At 37.1% G+C, this 15,488-nt stretch overlaps 4 non-coding genes across 4 annotated transcripts; all 4 read left to right on the top strand.

Moving 5' to 3' along the window:
- The first annotated feature begins 4,058 nt into the window (after window positions 1–4,058).
- Window positions 4,059–4,140, top strand: TRNAS-GCU (transfer RNA serine (anticodon GCU)). Its single transcript has one exon. It is a non-coding gene; the product is annotated as a tRNA-Ser (tRNA).
- A 1,340-nt stretch (window positions 4,141–5,480) lies between these two features.
- TRNAS-GCU (transfer RNA serine (anticodon GCU)) lies at window positions 5,481–5,562 on the top strand. Its single transcript has one exon. It is a non-coding gene; the product is annotated as a tRNA-Ser (tRNA).
- An 886-nt stretch (window positions 5,563–6,448) lies between these two features.
- On the top strand, window positions 6,449–6,530 carry TRNAS-GCU (transfer RNA serine (anticodon GCU)). The gene has a single exon. It is a non-coding gene; the product is annotated as a tRNA-Ser (tRNA).
- A 2,260-nt stretch (window positions 6,531–8,790) lies between these two features.
- Window positions 8,791–8,872, top strand: TRNAS-GCU (transfer RNA serine (anticodon GCU)). The gene has a single exon. It is a non-coding gene; the product is annotated as a tRNA-Ser (tRNA).
- The last annotated feature ends 6,616 nt before the right edge of the window (window positions 8,873–15,488 follow it).

Here is a 15,488-nt window from a genome sequence, read left to right on the forward strand (position 1 = left end):
ATTGTGCTCTGCATCCCATCCTCGTCGGGTGTTTTTGTAAATGACCCTTATTGTCTTCCAAAGCCCAAGATTGCAGGCAGGGCTAATACTGCCAAAACAGGTTGAAATTTGTTAAGCCGATTAGAGGAGCAGAACTCTAAAAACTTGTGTAAATGATAAACCTTCTAGAAAATGTTTGCATGGAACTATTACTACAAATGTTTTTTTTGTAGATGTGTTCTAGTAGACCTATATATACACTCATCTAGTTCTTGCATGCCATTTAATGACATTTTTATAAACAAGAAAAGATTTGATTTTAAATAAGGGAAAATAAATTTAGAATACATATTACTGACACTTCTCAAAATTTGTAAAACACTTTTTAGGGATCAGGTTTGGTTATAAAACAGCTGGAAACTAACCAAAGAAAAAAATGAAAATAAGTTGACGAGGTGGCCGAGTGGTTAAGGCGATGGACTGCTAATCCATTGTGCTCTGCATCCCATCCTCGTCGGGTGTTTTTGTAAATGACCCTTATTGTCTTCCAAAGCCCAAGATTGCAGGCAGGGCTAATACTGCCAAAACAGGTTGAAATTTGTTAAGCCGATTAGAGGAGCAGAACTCTAAAAACTTGTGTAAATGATAAACCTTCTAGAAAATGTTTGCATGGAACTATTACTACAAATGTTTTTTTTTGTAGATGTGTTCTAGTAGACCTATGTATACACTCATCTAGTTCTTGCATGCCATTTAATGACATTTTTATAAACAAGAAAAGATTTGATTTTAAATAAGGGAAAATAAATTTAGAATACATATTACTGACACTTCTCAAAATTTGTAAAACACTTTTTAGGGATCAGGTTTGGTTATAAAACAGCTGGAAACTAACCAAAGAAAAAAATGAAAATAAGTTGACGAGGTGGCTGAGTGGTTAATGCGATGGACTGCTAATCCATTGTGCTCTGCATGCATGGGTTCAAATCCCATCCTCGTTGGGTGTTTTTGTAAATGACCATTATTGTCTTCCAAAGCCCAAGATTGCAGGCAGGGCTAATACTGCCAAAACAGGTTGAAATTTGTTAAGCCGATTAGAGGAGCAGAACTCTAAAAACTTGTGAAACCTTCTAGAAAATGTTTGCATGGAACTATTACTACAAATGTTTTTTTTTGTAGATGTGTTCTAGTAGACCTATATATACACTCATCTAGTTCTTGCATGCCATTTAATGACATTTTTATAAACAAGAAAAGATTTGATTTTAAATAAGTGAAAATAAATTTAGAATACATATTACTGACACTTCTCAAAATTTGTAAAACACTTTTTAGGGATCAGGTTTGGTTATAAAACAGCTGGAAACTAACCAAAGAAAAAAATGAAAATAAGTTGACGAGGTGGCCGAGTGGTTAAGGCGATGGACTGCTAATCCATTGTGCTCTGCATCCCATCCTCGTCGGGTGTTTTTGTAAATGACCCTTATTGTCTTCCAAAGCCCAAGATTGCAGGCAGGGCTAATACTGCCAAAACAGGTTGAAATTTGTTAAGCCGATTAGAGGAGCAGAACTCTAAAAACTTGTGTAAATGATAAACCTTCTAGAAAATGTTTGCATGGAACTATTACTACAAATGTTTTTTTTGTAGATGTGTTCTAGTAGACCTATATATACACTCATCTAGTTCTTGCATGCCATTTAATGACATTTTTATAAACAAGAAAAGATTTGATTTTAAATAAGGGAAAAAAAAATTAGAATACATATTACTGACACTTCTCAAAATTTGTAAAATACTTTTTAGGGATCAGGTTTGGTTATAAAACAGCTGGAAAAATATATACACTCATCTAGTTCTTGCATGCCATTTAATGACATTTTTATAAACAAGAAAAGATTTGATTTTAAATAAGGGAAAAAAAAATTAGAATACATATTACTGACACTTCTCAAAATTTGTAAAACACTTTTTAGGGATCAGGTTTGGTTATAAATCAGCTGGAAAAATATATACACTCATCTAGTTCTTGCATGCCATTTAATGACATTTTTATAAACAAGAAAAGATTTGATTTTAAATAAGGGAAAATAAATTTAGAATACATATTACTGACACTTCTCAAAATTTGTAAAACACTTTTTAGGGATCAGGTTTGGTTATAAAACAGCTGGAAACTAACCAAAGAAAAAAATGAAAATAAGTTGACGAGGTGGCCGAGTGGTTAAGGCGATGGACTGCTAATCCATTGTGCTCTGCATCCCATCCTCGTCGGGTGTTTTTGTAAATGACCCTTATTGTCTTCCAAAGCCCAAGATTGCAGGCAGGGCTAATACTGCCAAAACAGGTTGAAATTTGTTAAGCCGATTAGAGGAGCAGAACTCTAAAAACTTGTGTAAATGATAAACCTTCTAGAAAATGTTTGCATGGAACTATTACTACAAATGTTTTTTTTGTAGATGTGTTCTAGTAGACCTATGTATACACTCATCTAGTTCTTGCATGCCATTTAATGACATTTTTATAAACAAGAAAAGATTTGATTTTAAATAAGGGAAAATAAATTTAGAATACATATTACTGACACTTCTCAAAATTTGTAAAACACTTTTTAGGGATCAGGTTTGGTTATAAAACAGCTGGAAACTAACCAAAGAAAAAAATGAAAATAAGTTGACGAGGTGGCCGAGTGGTTAATGTGATGGACTGCTAATCCATTGTGCTCTGCATGCATGGGTTCAAATCCCATCCTCGTTGGGTGTTTTTGTAAATGACCATTATTGTCTTCCAAAGCCCAAGATTGCAGGCAGGGCTAATACTGCCAAAACAGGTTGAAATTTGTTAAGCCGATTAGAGGAGCAGAACTCTAAAAACTTGTGTAAATGATAAACCATCTAGAAAATGTTTGCATGGAACTATTACTACAAATGTTTTTTTTGTAGATGTGTTCTAGTAGACCTATATATACACTCATCTAGTTCTTGCATGCCATTTAATGACATTTTTATAAACAAGAAAAGATTTGATTTTAAATAAGGGAAAATAAATTTAGAATACATATTACTGACACTTCTCAAAATTTGTAAAACACTTTTTAGGGATCAGGTTTGGTTATAAAACAGCTGGAAACTAACCAAAGAAAAAAATGAAAATAAGTTGACGAGGTGGCCGAGTGGTTAAGGCGATGGACTGCTAATCCATTGTGCTCTGCATCCCATCCTCGTCGGGTGTTTTTGTAAATGACACTTATTGTCTTCCAAAGCCCAAGATTGCAGGCAGGGCTAATACTGCCAAAACAGGTTGAAATTTGTTAAGCCGATTAGAGGAGCAGAACTCTAAAAACTTGTGAAACCTTCTAGAAAATGTTTGCATGGAACTATTACTACAAATGTTTTTTTTTGTAGATGTGTTCTAGTAGACCTATATATACACTCATCTAGTTCTTGCATGCCATTTAATGACATTTTTATAAACAAGAAAAGATTTGATTTTAAATAAGGGAAAATAAATTTAGAATACATATTACTGACACTTCTCAAAATTTGTAAAACACTTTTTAGGGATCAGGTTTGGTTATAAAACAGCTGGAAACTAACCAAAGAAAAAAATGAAAATAAGTTGACGAGGTGGCCGAGTGGTTAAGGCGATGGACTGCTAATCCATTGTGCTCTGCGTCCCATCCTCGTCGGGTGTTTTTGTAAATGACCCTTATTGTCTTCCAAAGCCCAAGATTGCAGGCAGGGCTAATACTGCCAAAACAGGTTGAAATTTGTTAAGCCGATTAGAGGAGCAGAACTCTAAAAACTTGTGAAACCTTCTAGAAAATGTTTGCATGGAACTATTACTACAAATGTTTTTTTTGTAGATGTGTTCTAGTAGACCTATATATACACTCATCTAGTTCTTGCATGCCATTTAATGACATTTTTATAAACAAGAAAATATTTGATTTTAAATAAGGGAAAATAAATTTAGAATACATATTACTGACACTTCTCAAAATTTGTAAAACACTTTTTAGGGATCAGGTTTAGTTATAAAACAGCTGGAAACTAACCAAAGAAAAAAATGAAAATAAGTTGACGAGGTGGCCGAGTGGTTAAGGCGATGGACTGCTAATCCATTGTGCTCTGCATGAATGGGTTCAAATCCCATCCTCGTTGGGTGTTTTTGTAAATGACCCTTATTGTCTTCCAAAGCCCAAGATTGCAGGCAGGGCTAATACTGCCAAAACAGGTTGAAATTTGTTAAGCCGATTAGAGGAGCAGAACTCTAAAAACTTGTGAAACCTTCAAGAAAATGTTTGCATGGAACTATTACTACAAATGTTTTTTTTTGTAGATGTGTTCTAGTAGACCTATATATACACTCATCTAGTTCTTGCATGCCATTTAATGACATTTTTATAAACAAGAAAAGATTTGATTTTAAATAAGGGAAAATAAATTTAGAATACATATTACTGACACTTCTCAAAATTTGTAAAACACTTTTTAGGGATCAGGTTTGGTTATAAAACAGCTGGAAACTAACCAAAGAAAAAAAATGAAAATAAGTTGACGAGGTGGCCGAGTGGTTAATGCGATGGACTGCTAATCCATTGTGCTCTGCATGCATGGGTTCAAATCCCATCCTTGTTGGGTGTTTTTGTAAATGACCATTATTGTCTTCCAAAGCCCAAGATTGCAGGCAGGGCTAATACTGCCAAAACAGGTTGAAATTTGTTAAGCCGATTAGAGGAGCAGAACTCTAAAAACTTGTGTAAATGATAAACCTTCTAGAAAATGTTTGCATGGAACTATTACTACAAATGTTTTTTTTGTAGATGTGTTCTAGTAGACCTATATATACACTCATCTAGTTCTTGCATGCCATTTAATGACATTTTTATAAACAAGAAAAGATTTGATTTTAAATAAGGGAAAATAAATTTAGAATACATATTACTGACACTTCTCAAAATTTGTAAAACACTTTTTAGGGATCAGGTTTGGTTATAAAACAGCTGGAAACTAACCAAAGAAAAAAATGAAAATAAGTTGACGAGGTGGCCGAGTGGTTAAGGCGATGGACTGCTAATCCATTGTGCTCTGCATCCCATCCTCGTCGGGTGTTTTTGTAAATGACACTTATTGTCTTCCAAAGCCCAAGATTGCAGGCAGGGCTAATACTGCCAAAACAGGTTGAAATTTGTTAAGCCGATTAGAGGAGCAGAACTCTAAAAACTTGTGAAACCTTCTAGAAAATGTTTGCATGGAACTATTACTACAAATGTTTTTTTTTGTAGATGTGTTCTAGTAGACCTATATATACACTCATCTAGTTCTTGCATGCCATTTAATGACATTTTTATAAACAAGAAAAGATTTGATTTTAAATAAGGGAAAATAAATTTAGAATACATATTACTGACACTTCTCAAAATTTGTAAAACACTTTTTAGGGATCAGGTTTGGTTATAAAACAGCTGGAAACTAACCAAAGAAAAAAATGAAAATAAGTTGACGAGGTGGCCGAGTGGTTAATGCGATGGACTGCTAATCCATTGTGCTCTGCATGCATGGGTTCAAATCCCATCCTCGTCGGGTGTTTTTGTAAATGACCATTATTGTCTTCCAAAGCCCAAGATTGCAGGCAGGGCTAATACTGCCAAAACAGGTTGAAATTTGTTAAGCCGATTAGAGGAGCAGAACTCTAAAAACTTGTGTAAATGATAAACCTTCTAGAAAATGTTTGCATGGAACTATTACTACAAATGTTTTTTTGTAGATGTGTTCTAGTAGACCTATATATACACTCATCTAGTTCTTGCATGCCATTTAATGACATTTTTATAAACAAGAAAAGATTTGATTTTAAATAAGGGAAAATAAATTTAGAATACATATTACTGACACTTCTCAAAATTTGTAAAACACTTTTTAGGGATCAGGTTTGGTTATAAAACAGCTGGAAACTAACCAAAGAAAAAAAAATGAAAATAAGTTGACGAGGTGGCCGAGTGGTTAATGCGATGGACTGCTAATCCATTGTGCTCTGCATGCATGGGTTCAAATCCCATCCTTGTTGGGTGTTTTTGTAAATGACCATTATTGTCTTCCAAAGCCCAAGATTGCAGGCAGGGCTAATACTGCCAAAACAGGTTGAAATTTGTTAAGCCGATTAGAGGAGCAGAACTCTAAAAACTTGTGTAAATGATAAACCTTCTAGAAAATGTTTGCATGGAACTATTACTACAAATGTTTTTTTTTGTAGATGTGTTCTAGTAGACCTATATATACACTCATCTAGTTCTTGCATGCCATTTAATGACATTTTTATAAACAAGAAAAGATTTGATTTTAAATAAGGGAAAATAAATTTAGAATACATATTACTGACACTTCTCAAAATTTGTAAAACACTTTTTAGGGATCAGGTTTGGTTATAAAACAGCTGGAAACTAACCAAAGAAAAAAATGAAAATAAGTTGACGAGGTGGCCGAGTGGTTAATGCGATGGACTGCTAATCCATTGTGCTCTGCATGCATGGGTTCAAATCCCATCCTCGTCGGGTGTTTTTGTAAATGACCATTATTGTCTTCCAAAGCCCAAGATTGCAGGCAGGGCTAATACTGCCAAAACAGGTTGAAATTTGTTAAGCCGATTAGAGGAGCAGAACTCTAAAAACTTGTGTAAATGATAAACCTTCTAGAAAATGTTTGCATGGAACTATTACTACAAATGTTTTTTTGTAGATGTGTTCTAGTAGACCTATATATACACTCATCTAGTTCTTGCATGCCATTTAATGACATTTTTATAAACAAGAAAAGATTTGATTTTAAATAAGGGAAAATAAATTTAGAATACATATTACTGACACTTCTCAAAATTTGTAAAACACTTTTTAGGGATCAGGTTTGGTTATAAAACAGCTGGAAACTAACCAAAGAAAAAAATGAAAATAAGTTGACGAGGTGGCCGAGTGGTTAAGGCGATGGACTGCTAATCCATTGTGCTCTGCATCCCATCCTCGTCGGGTGTTTTTGTAAATGACCCTTATTGTCTTCCAAAGCCCAAGATTGCAGGCAGGGCTAATACTGCCAAAACAGGTTGAAATTTGTTAAGCCGATTAGAGGAGCAGAACTCTAAAAACTTGTGAAACCTTCTAGAAAATGTTTGCATGGAACTATTACTACAAATGTTTTTTTGTAGATGTGTTCTAGTAGACCTATATATACACTCATCTAGTTCTTGCATGCCATTTAATGACATTTTTATAAACAAGAAAAGATTTGATTTTAAATAAGGGAAAATAAATTTAGAATACATATTACTGACACTTCTCAAAATTTGTAAAACACTTTTTAGGGATCAGGTTTGGTTATAAAACAGCTGGAAACTAACCAAAGAAAAAAATGAAAATAAGTTGACGAGGTGGCCGAGTGGTTAAGGCGATGGACTGCTAATCCATTGTGCTCTGCATCCCATCCTCGTCGGGTGTTTTTGTAAATTACCCTTATTGTCTTCCAAAGCCCAAGATTGCAGGCAGGGCTAATACTGCCAAAACAGGTTGAAATTTGTTAAGCCGATTAGAGGAGCAGAACTCTAAAAACTTGTGAAACCTTCTAGAAAATGTTTGCATGGAACTATTACTACAAATGTTTTTTTTTGTAGATGTGTTCTAGTAGACCTATATATACACTCATCTAGTTCTTGCATGCCATTTAATGACATTTTTATAAACAAGAAAAGATTTGATTTTAAATAAGGGAAAATAAATTTAGAATACATATTACTGACACTTCTCAAAATTTGTAAAACACTTTTTAGGGATCAGGTTTGGTTATAAAACAGCTGGAAACTAACCAAAAAAAAAATGAAAATAAGTTGACGAGGTGGCCGAGTGGTTAAGGCGATGGACTGCTAATCCATTGTGCTCTGCATCCCATCCTCGTCGGGTGTTTTTGTAAATGACCCTTATTGTCTTCCAAAGCCCAAGATTGCAGGCAGGGCTAATACTGCCAAAACAGGTTGAAATTTGTTAAGCCGATTAGAGGAGCAGAACTCTAAAAACTTGTGTAAATGATAAACCTTCTAGAAAATGTTTGCATGGAACTATTACTACAAATGTTTTTTTTTGTAGATGTGTTCTAGTAGACCTATATATACACTCATCTAGTTCTTGCATGCCATTTAATGACATTTTTATAAACAAGAAAAGGTTTGATTTTAAATAAGGGAAAATAAATTTAGAATACATATTACTGACACTTCTCAAAATTTGTAAAACACTTTTTAGGGATCAGGTTTGGTTATAAAACAGCTGGAAACTAACCAAAGAAAAAAATGAAAATAAGTTGACGAGGTGGCCGAGTGGTTAAGGCGATGGACTGCTAATCCATTGTGCTCTGCATCCCATCCTCGTCGGGTGTTTTTGTAAATGACCCTTATTGTCTTCCAAAGCCCAAGATTGCAGGCAGGGCTAATACTGCCAAAACAGGTTGAAATTTGTTAAGCCGATTAGAGGAGCAGAACTCTAAAAACTTGTGTAAATGATAAACCTTCTAGAAAATGTTTGCATGGAACTATTACTACAAATGTTTTTTTTGTAGATGTGTTCTAGTAGACCTATATATACACTCATCTAGTTCTTGCATGCCATTTAATGACATTTTTATAAACAAGAAAAGATTTGATTTTAAATAAGGGAAAATAAATTTAGAATACATATTACTGACACTTCTCAAAATTTGTAAAACACTTTTTAGGGATCAGGTTTGGTTATAAAACAGCTGGAAACTAACCAAAGAAAAAAATGAAAATAAGTTGACGAGGTGGCCGAGTGGTTAATGCTATGGACTGCTAATCCATTGTGCTCTGCATGCGTGGGTTCAAATCCCATCCTCGTCGGGTGTTTTTGTAAATGACCATTATTGTCTTCCAAAGCCCAAGATTGCAGGCAGGGCTAATACTGCCAAAACAGGTTGAAATTTGTTAAGCCGATTAGAGGAGCAGAACTCTAAAAACTTGTGTAAATGATAAACCTTCTAGAAAATGTTTGCATGGAACTATTACTACAAATGTTTTTTTTGTAGATGTGTTCTAGTAGACCTATATATACACTCATCTAGTTCTTGCATGCCATTTAATGACATTTTTATAAACAAGAAAAGATTTGATTTTAAATAAGGGAAAATAAATTTAGAATACATATTACTGACACTTCTCAAAATTTGTAAAACACTTTTTAGGGATCAGGTTTGGTTATAAAACAGCTGGAAACTAACCAAAGAAAAAAATGAAAATAAGTTGACGAGGTGGCCGAGTGGTTAAGGCGATGGACTGCTAATCCATTGTGCTCTGCATCCCATCCTCGTCGGGTGTTTTTGTAAATGACACTTATTGTCTTCCAAAGCCCAAGATTGCAGGCAGGGCTAATACTGCCAAAACAGGTTGAAATTTGTTAAGCCGATTAGAGGAGCAGAACTCTAAAAACTTGTGAAACCTTCTAGAAAATGTTTGCATGGAACTATTACTACAAATGTTTTTTTTTGTAGATGTGTTCTAGTAGACCTATATATACACTCATCTAGTTCTTGCATGCCATTTAATGACAATTTTATAAACAAGAAAAGATTTGATTTTAAATAAGGGAAAATAAATTTAGAATACATATTACTGACACTTCTCAAAATTTGTAAAACACTTTTTAGGGATCAGGTTTGGTTATAAAACAGCTGGAAACTAACCCAAAAAAAAAATGAAAATAAGTTGACGAGGTGGCCGAGTGGTTAAGGCGATGGACTGCTAATCCATTGTGCTCTGCATCCCATCCTCGTCGGGTGTTTTTGTAAATGACCATTATTGTATTCCAAAGCCCAAGATTGCAGGCAGGGCTAATACTGCCAAAACAGATTGAAATTTGTTAAGCCGATTAGAGGAGCAGAACTCTAAAAACTTGTGTAAATGATAAACCTTCTAGAAAATGTTTGCATGGAACTATTACTACAAATGTTTTTTTTTGTAGATGTGTTCTAGTAGACCTATATATACACTCATCTAGTTCTTGCATGCCATTTAATGACATTTTTATAAACAAGAAAAGATTTCATTTTAAATAAGGGAAAAAAAAATTAGAATACATATTACTGACACTTCTCAAAATTTGTAAAACACTTTTTAGGGATCAGGTTTGGTTATAAAACAGCTGGAAAAATATATACACTCATCTAGTTCTTGCATGCCATTTAATGACATTTTTATAAACAAGAAAAGATTTGATTTTAAATAAGGGAAAATAAATTTAGAATACATATTACTGACACTTCTCAAAATTTGTAAAACACTTTTTAGGGATCAGGTTTGGTTATAAAACAGCTGGAAACTAACCAAAGAAAAAAATGAAAATAAGTTGACGAGGTGGCCGAGTGGTTAAGGCGATGGACTGCTAATCCATTGTGCTCTGCATCCCATCCTCGTCGGGTGTTTTTGTAAATGACCCTTATTGTCTTCCAAAGCCCAAGATTGCAGGCAGGGCTAATACTGCCAAAACAGGTTGAAATTTGTTAAGCCGATTAGAGGAGCAGAACTCTAAAAACTTGTGTAAATGATAAACCTTCTAGAAAATGTTTGCATGGAACTATTACTACAAATGTTTTTTTTGTAGATGTGTTCTAGTAGACCTATATATACACTCATCTAGTTCTTGCATGCCATTTAATGACATTTTTATAAACAAGAAAAGATTTGATTTTAAATAAGGGAAAATAAATTTAGAATACATATTACTGACACTTCTCAAAATTTGTAAAACACTTTTTAGGGATCAGGTTTGGTTATAAAACAGCTGGAAACTAACCAAAGAAAAAAATGAAAATAAGTTGACGAGGTGGCCGAGTGGTTAGTGCTATGGACTGCTAATCCATTGTGCTCTGCATGCGTGGGTTCAAATCCCATCCTCGTCGGGTGTTTTTGTAAATGACCATTATTGTCTTCCAAAGCCCAAGATTGCAGGCAGGGCTAATACTGCCAAAACAGGTTGAAATTTGTTAAGCCGATTAGAGGAGCAGAACTCTAAAAACTTGTGTAAATGATAAACCTTCTAGAAAATGTTTGCATGGAACTATTACTACAAATGTTTTTTTTGTAGATGTGTTCTAGTAGACCTATATATACACTCATCTAGTTCTTGCATGCCATTTAATGACATTTTTATAAACAAGAAAAGATTTGATTTTAAATAAGGGAAAATAAATTTAGAATACATATTACTGACACTTCTCAAAATTTGTAAAACACTTTTTAGGGATCAGGTTTGGTTATAAAACAGCTGGAAACTAACCAAAGAAAAAAATGAAAATAAGTTGACGAGGTGGCCGAGTGGTTAAGGCGATGGACTGCTAATCCATTGTGCTCTGCATCCCATCCTCGTCGGGTGTTTTTGTAAATGACACTTATTGTCTTCCAAAGCCCAAGATTGCAGGCAGGGCTAATACTGCCAAAACAGGTTGAAATTTGTTAAGCCGATTAGAGGAGCAGAACTCTAAAAACTTGTGAAACCTTCTAGAAAATGTTTGCATGGAACTATTACTACAAATGTTTTTTTTTGTAGATGTGTTCTAGTAGACCTATATATACACTCATCTAGTTCTTGCATGCCATTTAATGACAATTTTATAAACAAGAAAAGATTTGATTTTAAATAAGGGAAAATAAATTTAGAATACATATTACTGACACTTCTCAAAATTTGTAAAACACTTTTTAGGGATCAGGTTTGGTTATAAAACAGCTGGAAACTAACCAAAGAAAAAAATGAAAATAAGTTGACGAGGTGGCCGAGTGGTTAAGGCGATGGACTGCTAATCCATTGTGCTCTGCATCCCATCCTCGTCGGGTGTTTTTGTAAATGACCATTATTGTCTTCCAAAGCCCAAGATTGCAGGCAGGGCTAATACTGCCAAAACAGATTGAAATTTGTTAAGCCGATTAGAGGAGCAGAACTCTAAAAACTTGTGTAAATGATAAACCTTCTAGAAAATGTTTGCATGGAACTATTACTACAAATGTTTTTTTTGTAGATGTGTTCTAGTAGACCTATATATACACTCATCTAGTTCTTGCATGCCATTTAATGACATTTTTATAAACAAGAAAAGATTTGATTTTAAATAAGGGAAAATAAATTTAGAATACATATTACTGACACTTCTCAAAATTTGTAAAACACTTTTTAGGGATCAGGTTTGGTTATAAAACAGCTGGAAACTAACCAAAGAAAAAAATGAAAATAAGTTGACGAGGTGGCCGAGTGTAGAGATGAGCGAACCGGGACAACCGAACCCGGTTTCGGTCCGAACTTCAGGAAAAGTTCGGTTCGCAGCGAATCCGAACTTTACCGGGTTCGGCCGAACCCGTTTTGACCGAACCCGGCTACATTTTGGCGCCTGCCACATGTTACATCTAAAATGGAGGATTACAGAAGATCACCTGACATCAGGCTACCCCATAATGCCTTGCAAACGGCTCTCCCAGCCTATCGGGAGGCAGCATAGGGGCGGGCTCAAGCCTGCAATAAAAGTCTATGCACGGAGCTCAGCGGCCATTTTACAGACAGGAGCTGTAGGAATAGCATCTCTGTGCAGTAAGGGAAAGCTTTAGGAATCTAAAAGGCAGGAATTCAGAAATCGAAGGGGCTCATCCACTACTCACTACTCAGCCAGTGTGTGAATACGCTTTTATAAGGGGCTCATCCCCGTTGCATCCAACTTGCAATACAGGCAGCCTAGTAGTACTATAAGGCCCAGCATTCCCTGAGTGCACTGCAGCGAGGCTGATTGAAATTCTCATTCATTGCCATTTGCCAAGCCAGTGTCCGTGTGTGAATACGCTTTTAAAAGGGGCTCATCCCTGGAATAACAATCCAACTTGCCATACAGGCAGCCTAGAAGTACTACAACGCCCAGCATTCCCTGAGTGCACTGCAGCGAGGCTGATTGAAATTCTCATTCATTGCCATTTGCCAAGCCAGTGTCCGTGTGTGAATACGCTTTTAGAAGGGGCTCATCCCCATTGCATCCAACTTGCAATACAGGCAGCCTTTGTAGTAGTGGTAGTAGTAGTACTACAAGGCCCAGCATTCCCTGAGTGCACTGCAGCGAGGCTGATTGAAATTCTCATTCATTGCCATTTGCCAAGCCAGTGTCCGTGTGTGAATACGCTTTTAAAAGGGGCTCATCCCTGGCCGTTATTAACAGGATAACAATCCAACTTGCCATACAGGCAGCCTAGAAGTACTACAACGCCCAGCATTCCCTGAGTGCACTGCAGCGAGGCTGATTGAAATTCTCATTCATTGCCATTTGCCAAGCCAGTGTCCGTGTGTGAATACGCTTTTAGAAGGGGCTCATCCCCATTGCATCCAACTTGCAATACAGGCAGCCTTTGTAGTAGTGGTAGTAGTACTACAAGGCCCAGCATTCCCTGAGTGCACTGCAGCGAGGCTGATTGAAATTCTCATTCATTGCCATTTGCCAAGCCAGTGTCCGTGTGTGAATACGCTTTTAGAAGGGGCTCATCCCCATTGCATCCAACTTGCAATACAGGCAGCCTTTGTAGTAGTGGTAGTAGTAGTACTACAAGGCCCAGCATTCCCTGAGTGCACTGCAGCGAGGCTGATTGAAATTCTCATTCATTGCCATTTGCCAAGCCAGTGTCCGTGTGTGAATACGCTTTTAGAAGGGGCTCATCCCCATTGCATCCAACTTGCAATACAGGCAGCCTTTGTAGTAGTGGTAGTAGTAGTACTACAAGGCCCAGCATTCCCTGAGTGCACTGCAGCGAGGCTGATTGAAATTCTCATTCATTGCCATTTGCCAAGCCAGTGTCCGTGTGTGAATACGCTTTTAAAAGGGGCTCATCCCTGGCCGTTATTAACAGGATAACAATCCAACTTGCCATACAGGCAGCCTAGAAGTACTACAACGCCCAGCATTCCCTGAGTGCACTGCAGCGAGGCTGATTGAAATTCTCATTCATTGCCATTTGCCAAGCCAGTGTCCGTGTGTGAATACGCTTTTAAAAGGGGCTCATCCCTGGAATAACAATCCAACTTGCCATACAGGCAGCCTAGTAGTACTACAAGGCCCAGCATTCCCTGAGTGCACTGCAGCGAGGCTGATTGAAATTCTCATTCATTGCCATTTGCCAAGCCAGTGTCCGTGTGTGAATACGCTTTTAGAAGGGGCTCATCCCCATTGCATCCAACTTGCAATACAGGCAGCCTTTGTAGTAGTGGTAGTAGTAGTACTACAAGGCCCAGCATTCCCTGAGTGCACTGCAGCGAGGCTGATTGAAATTCTCATTCATTGCCATTTGCCAAGCCAGTGTCCGTGTGTGAATACGCTTTTAAAAGGGGCTCATCCCTGGAATAACAATCCAACTTGCCATACAGGCAGCCTAGTAGTACTACAAGGCCCAGCATTCCCTGAGTGCACTGCAGCGAGGCTGATTGAAATTCTCATTCATTGCCATTTGCCAAGCCAGTGTCCGTGTGTGAATACGCTTTTAAAAGGGGCTCATCCCTGGAATAACAATCCAACTTGCCATACAGGCAGCCTAGTAGTACTACAAGGCCCAGCATTCCCTGAGTGCACTGCAGCGAGGCTGATTGAAATTCTCATTCATTGCCATTTGCCAAGCCAGTGTCCGTGTGTGAATACGCTTTTAGAAGGGGCTCATCCCCATTGCATCCAACTTGCAATACAGGCAGCCTTTGTAGTAGTGGTAGTAGTACTACAAGGCCCAGCATTCCCTGAGTGCACTGCAGCGAGGCTGATTGAAATTCTCATTCATTGCCATTTGCCAAGCCAGTGTCCGTGTGTGAATACGCTTTTAGAAGGGGCTCATCCCCATTGCATCCAACTTGCAATACAGGCAGCCTTTGTAGTAGTGGTAGTAGTAGTACTACAAGGCCCAGCATTCCCTGAGTGCACTGCAGCGAGGCTGATTGAAATTCTCATTCATTGCCATTTGCCAAGCCAGTGTCCGTGTGTGAATACGCTTTTAAAAGGGGCTCATCCCTGGAATAACAATCCAACTTGCCATACAGGCAGCCTAGTAGTACTACAAGGCCCAGCATTCCCTGAGTGCACTGCAGCGAGGCTGATTGAAATTCTCATTCATTGCCATTTGCCAAGCCAGTGTCCGTGTGTGAATACGCTTTTAAAAGGGGCTCATCCCTGGAATAACAATCCAACTTGCCATACAGGCAGCCTAGTAGTACTACAAGGCCCAGCATTCCCTGAGTGCACTGCAGCGAGGCTGATTGAAATTCTCATTCATTGCCATTTGCCAAGCCAGTGTCCGTGTGTGAATACGCTTTTAGAAGGGGCTCATCCCCATTGCATCCAACTTGCAATACAGGCAGCCTTTGTAGTAGTGGTAGTAGTACTACAAGGCCCAGCATTCCCTGAGTGCACTGCAGCGAGGCTGATTGAAATTCTCATTCATTGCCATTTGCCAAGCC

This window comes from Rhinoderma darwinii (genome assembly GCF_050947455.1).
Source record: "Rhinoderma darwinii isolate aRhiDar2 chromosome 3 unlocalized genomic scaffold, aRhiDar2.hap1 SUPER_3_unloc_12, whole genome shotgun sequence".
Taxonomy (NCBI): Eukaryota; Metazoa; Chordata; class Amphibia; order Anura; family Rhinodermatidae; genus Rhinoderma; species Rhinoderma darwinii.